The sequence below is a fragment of the Microcaecilia unicolor genome, chromosome 11 (genome assembly GCF_901765095.1).
Source record: "Microcaecilia unicolor chromosome 11, aMicUni1.1, whole genome shotgun sequence".
NCBI classification, from domain to species: Eukaryota; Metazoa; Chordata; class Amphibia; order Gymnophiona; family Siphonopidae; genus Microcaecilia; species Microcaecilia unicolor.
In genome coordinates this window covers 86,954,778-86,960,777 of record NC_044041.1, presented here as the reverse complement: position 1 = coordinate 86,960,777, position 6,000 = coordinate 86,954,778, and the positions used below count along the sequence as shown (strand labels likewise).

Genomic DNA, 6,000 nt, shown 5'->3' with positions numbered 1-6,000 from the left:
GCTAAATGGCTTTCCACAGAGTACACTGAGGTGTCCTGTAATAATTTTTTGATGTTTATGTTTGTTGAAACTTATTATACCGCCTTTTCTGGACTAAAGCAAGTCAGGGCAGTTTACACTGTAAACTACATAACATAAAGCTAGAATGCAGAAAAGAGTTCCATTGATGATAGGAAAGAATCCCACAAACCAAGGACATTCCTAAATTGCATAAAAGCAATTAAACAATTAAACACTGGATACAGAAAAATCACTATTGCTGAGTACCAGAAGCTTGAGAAAAATAGAAAGACTTGAGCAAGGATTTAAAGGCCTTAAAATGAAGGCTCAGTCCGAATGCATGACGGAAGATCATTCCCGAGTTTCAGACCCAAAAAATAAAAAGCGGTATGCCGAGTAGTCTCTAAATGGGCCAGTTTGGGAGCAGGGAGTGCTAAGTGATGGGAATCCAAAAAAACATAAGTGCCTAGAAGGGAATAGTTGGGTGGAAAGAAAAGCAGAGAGACCAGTGTGATAGGTTTTGTGAACTAAACAAAGGACCTTCAAGAAAACCCTATAAGGAAAAGGTAGCCACCCACATAGGAGCCAGCTCTATAGGTGCTGTGGGTGCTTCTGCACCCCCAATCTTGAGCAAACTCCTTGACTATATCCAGGGAGGGGTCATTTCCATTGGGTTTAGCACCCCCTATCATTTTGAAAACGTAGCTCCTATGGCCACCGAAGATGCAAAAGTAACAAGGTGGTGTGATCAGATTGTTTAGCTGAGCGAAAAAAATGGGCAGTAGAGTTGTGTAATAGATGTAAACACGCTACTTGTGCTAAGAAATAAAATCTATTTTTTTAGCATTGGAAGTGGGTCTGGGGGCATAGAGTGGGTGTGCTCTGTGCTAATCGATCAGCGCAGCTACACTGCCACACACTAACCGATTAGCATGTGCTTAGCTCATGAGCCCTTACTGCCTATATGGAAATGCATTAATGGGAAAATTAGCACTTGGCCATTAATAGGGAAAATAGAAAATTTGGCCATTTTACCCCAGTAGTAAAAATGGCGTTAGTGCAGGGGAATGATCCATATAAGGATACAGTAAGGCTGCTTTTTCTGCAGTTTGCTTACAGGGCCTCATATTGTTATTAAGACAAAGGCTCTTACAATACCATTCCACCTCCCAGTCTCCTAGTACTGGCCTAGCAAGATGTGGTTACTTTCATGTTCGCTCAGCTGTGTGTAATTAACAAGATCCATGAGCTGATCTAGTATCCAAATATTGGACCAATGTGAATTTTTCTCATGCTGAACAAACTATGCATATGATATTCATATCTAGCCATTTTTATCAGTGGATTACTGAAATTTTCCCCCTGTTTTATTCTCATCAGACACACTAATTTTACAGAATAGAGATTAGTTTTTCATATGGTTAACTGCTGACAGTTTTCCGCTTGTTGATGCTAGAGGATTTATACAGTCTCCCCCCCCCCCCCCCCCCCCCTCTATAGGCCCACAGGAAAACAAAGCCCATAATAAATCACCCTCCCCCCTTTCTCTGATATTTTCTGCCACTGTTTCCCTTTTCCATTTCTGGATCTTCACATTCGATTACAGAGGAAGACCCAGACAGCCTCATAACCTGGAATGCACTGGCATTGAGAGAGCCTTCATTTCTTTTCCTGGGTCTGTGTTTTTTTTTTTTTTTTTTTTTTTGTTCCAGCTCTTCTTCTTTATCTCTCCGCCGTTTTTCTTTCTCCTTCAATTGCACTATAGACTGGTCTTTGTCTCCTTCTCTGGGGTCTCTCACTCCCTCCCCTCGGGGTCCTTTTTTTTCACTTTCTTTCTCTCCTCCCCCTTTACCCTCTCCCTCCTCCTTTCTCATTCTGTTTTACTGAGGATTGAAACTTCCCGACTTGTTTGGAGTTTGTTTGGAGGTCTCCCCCCCCCCCTTTTTTTTTTGTTTGTGTTTTCGGAATCCGTCCTCCCTGGGAAGGGGATCGCTGAATCCAGGGGGGGCCGAAACCGACTCCGGTTCCGGCACCGACCCTCAGCGACACATGGAGCTGCAGCTGAGGGATTAGGGAGGCCGGAGAAGAGGCCCCGGAGTGGGGGAAATCTCGGCACTTGATAGCATTTTAAACGGTGAGTGAAGCTGCCGGGGACGCTCCTGTTCTGGGATACTTTTGGGGTCTAGCGCTCTGCCTGCTTTCTCCCCTCTTTGGGGCTCCAGGTAAGGAATCGTGGAGTCTAGTGAGTATTCATTGCTTCCACTGCTCTCCCTTCGGGGGCTCTCTTTTCCCCAAAGTAGGGAGACTTTATTCTCTTCATCGCATAAAAGTTAATGTTGGCAACCTCGGATCTGGGATTCCGGACAGTCTGTGTTTTTTTTTTTTTTTTTTTTTTTTTAGGGTGGTGGAGCTGTTTTCATCCTCACCTGCCTCTGGTTTTCAGTGGGCCGAGAGAGGCTATGGCTACTTTCGGGCTCAGCGTTTTGTTTCCAAACTGCAGCTGTAGGGGTTTGGGATGGACAGAGAAGCACCAACCCTGGCCGATTTGTGTCCGTGTGTGGAAGGGGGCGGGGAAAGAGCTGAAGCTGGAAATTGTTTTATCTCTGTACTCTTCTGTGTCCCATAGCTCTTTAACCCCCCCTTTTCCTGCTGGTGATTGTGAATTCAGGATTAGCCTTCATCACTGGGAGGAACCATAGAGGATCACCCCACCTAGCACTACATCTGGCTAGGTTCCAGACTGCAGTGTACCACATGCATTATTGATTCAAGGTACTGGGATTTGCCAGTGCATGTTTCCATATTTAGTTTAAAAATTATTTTGGCATAGCACCAATTGAACTTAAAAAAAATAATTCAGGGCATGAATAACAGTGAGAGCTTTCCTAAACTAAATTAACTCATTTTTGTTCCTGGGTTTGTAACTGTTTAGCTGTAGTTCCAAATGAAGTTCACACATCTCCTTTGAGGTAATTCTGATCCAGCTTTATGGAGCTATGCACAAAACATACTCCCTTGGTACCAATGGAGAGGACCACATTGATTGCTTCAGAAGAACATACATGTTGTCATACTGGGACAGACCAAAGGTCCATGAAGCCCAGTATCCTGTTTCCAACAGTGGCCAATCCAGGTCACAAGTACCTAGTGAGATCTCAAAACAGTTTTGTACTGTCTGTCTTAGAAATAAGCAGTGGGTTTTCCCAAGTCCATCTTAATAATGCTTCCAATAAATGAAAATAAAAAAGGGGATGTTTAAATGTAGCTGAAAATGAGAATGCATTTCTAATTTTTTTCCAGCTGTACTTATGCTTCACTGTTAGTAGCTTCTAGTTTCTGGGGCTAAAATTAACCATACCATCAAAGCTGCAACAGTAAGGCAAGAGTGGTTTCTACAGCAAAATGGCCGCCTACTTGCCCATTTACACGCATCACAGCATCCTTCCATGTCTCTGAAATCCAATTGTGCTAGCTACAAACCATGAAATGGTAACATCCAGAATGAACCCATAGATAATGCAGGAGCTAGCTTGTGCCAAGCCAAACTTGTTCTTTGCCAAGTTTTAAAAGGAGAGAGTGAAGTTTTCCAGGTGTTTTTTCTGGCATACAGCTGCTTTTTGAGATTTTTGCTTTTTTGTAGATCCCAGGCCAGGCTTAATATCTTTCTCTACCACATTGACTGTGACCTAGGAAATCAATATTGTTTGTTGAAGAGCAAATTTAGCAAATCCCTCTTTAGCCTAAGATTGAGTACCCTGATCATCATATTTCTTAAGGAAAAGTTATTAAGATTATGTTAATGTATCACTCTTTTTCTTTTTACCTGTCTTTTTCTCCCCCCTCCCCCATCAAATGTGCTGCTCTGTGCTTCATTCCTCCCCCAAAGGCTGTGTATACTTAAGCAACACTTTTCCCTTCACTGTTTGCACATTGAACTGTGCTGAAAGGGCTTTGCGCCTCTCATTTACAGCCACATTAGCTTCCCTGGACTTGTATAAAGCTATAAACTTCCCGAGCCCAGCCATGCTTTGTAATTCCCAACTTCTGCCATTATTTGATAAAGCAGCAGTGGATTGTTAACCCAATGTCCTGGAATAGATGGCGAGAATGTGGCCGCTTGGATAAAACCCATGGCCCTGAGAGGTGGCCTTCCCTCTTGTTCTTCCTCCTCCCCTGTATTTTATCTAAGAGAGGTATTCAGGGAATGATATGGTAAGGATCATAAGCAATGTTATCAGTGAACAGAGTACTATACAAGAGTGTTATGGATTGTACTTTGAAATTATTGCTGGAGCTTCAGCAAGTTTGACTGAGCTGTGAATGCTAGCCTAGCCTCTGATGCATGATCAGCCATTGTGACATCTACTGAATCTGATTGGATGGGATGTGCTGCTTTCAAGTTTCAAATAATTGGTTGGAGTTCTCAAGAGAGCACCTGTAATACTTTCTGGATGGTCCTTTTTAAAGCTGCCCCCTTTTTGTGTTACACTGTGCTGCATTTGAAGTGTGCCTGTTGAGTGGTACTCTTTATGTTGTATCAGTGTGGAATGTCATTTATATTTAAAATTCTTCAGTAGCCACTCTGCCAGTGCCATTTTTTCCTTTCCAGCACTGGAAGCAGCCAGCAGGAAAGAGAACTATGCACTACTGATCTGGTTGGTCCTTGTGGATGTAACAGTTGATGCTGGGCACATGGTACCAATCATTTTAGATCAGGGGCGTATCTGCGTAGGGCCTCAGGGGCCTGGGCCCCCGCAGATTTTGCCCTGGACCCCCCTACCGCCGTCAACCGTCCCCCACTGCAGTTGCTTACTTTTGCTGGCGGGGGACCCCAACCCCCACCAGCCGAGGTCCGCTTCCAACTGCCGCTGCCTTAAAAACTATTTCTTCAGCTGGCGGAGGACCCCAAACCCCCGCTAGCCAACCCGAGGTGTTTAAAGTTCATCTTCGGCCTCCGTGGCCGTGCTGTTGTTGATAGGAGCTGTTGAATCCAGTGCGATGTCAGACTCCGAACTGGATTCAACAGCTCCTATCAACAACAGCACGGCCACGGAGGCTGAAGATGAACTTTAAACACCTCGGGGCAGCTGACGGGGGTTTGGGGTCCCCCGCCAGCTGAAGAAATAGTTTTTAAGGCAGCAGCAGGTGGAAGCGGACCTCGGCTGGCGGGGGTTGGGGCCCCCCGCCAGCAAAGGTAAGCAACGGCAGCGGGGGAGGGTTGGCGGCGGGGGGGGGGTGGAGAGAGTCGTTGGTGGGGGAGGGTCTGACAATGGCGGGGGGGGGGGGGGCGGTGGCGGCCGGGGGGGGGGCTAAAATGTGCCCCCTCCCTCTGGCTCTGGCCCCCCCTACCGCCGGAGTCCAGATACGCCCCTGTTTTAGATACTTATTCAGGTGAGGTAAATAGTTGCTGTGGCGGAATTGCAGGAAAACAGCTCTTTGAAAATGTATGTATATTTTAATTGCTGGGTGTGCGTATGATTGCAGTGTGTGCTTTTGAAACGTACCAAAAGATACAGCACTCCTTTGAAGGAGAAATAGCGGGCTGTTTTGCTCTTGAGGCTACTCCAGTGTGCTTGTAAAATCATGTTTACTTTGAAAATAAGAATAAAACCTTCATAAAACCCACAGTCTCCAAAATAGAAACAAATGTTTCAATGATTCTATTCTTTGTGTGTGAGAGCAAGGCAGGGGAGGGGAACATAAGAATTGCCATACTGGGACAGACCAAAGGTCCTTCAAGCCCAGTATCTTGTTTCCAACAGTGGCTAGTCCAGGTCAGAAGTACCTGGCAAGATCCCAGAACAGTAAAACAGATTTTATGCTGCTTATCCTAGAAATAAGCAGTGGATTTTTCCAAGTCCATCTTAGTAATGGCTTATGGACTTTTCTTTTAAGAAATTAACTGAATCTTTGTTAAACCTTGCTAAGCTAACTACTTTTACCACATTCTCTGGCAATGAAGTCCAGAGTTACATTACACGTTGGGTGAAGAAATATCTT

The 6,000-nt window shown here is 44.9% G+C and overlaps 1 protein-coding gene across 1 annotated transcript in view; it reads left to right on the top strand.

Moving 5' to 3' along the window:
• Positions 1 to 1,757: 1,757 nt before the first annotated feature.
• PTPRS (protein tyrosine phosphatase receptor type S) overlaps positions 1,758 to 6,000 on the top strand; it is a 307,849-nt gene continuing 303,606 nt past the window's right edge. The window contains 1 exon segment of the mRNA XM_030218889.1: positions 1,758 to 2,134. The gene's annotated coding sequence lies outside the window, so the exon portion shown is untranslated.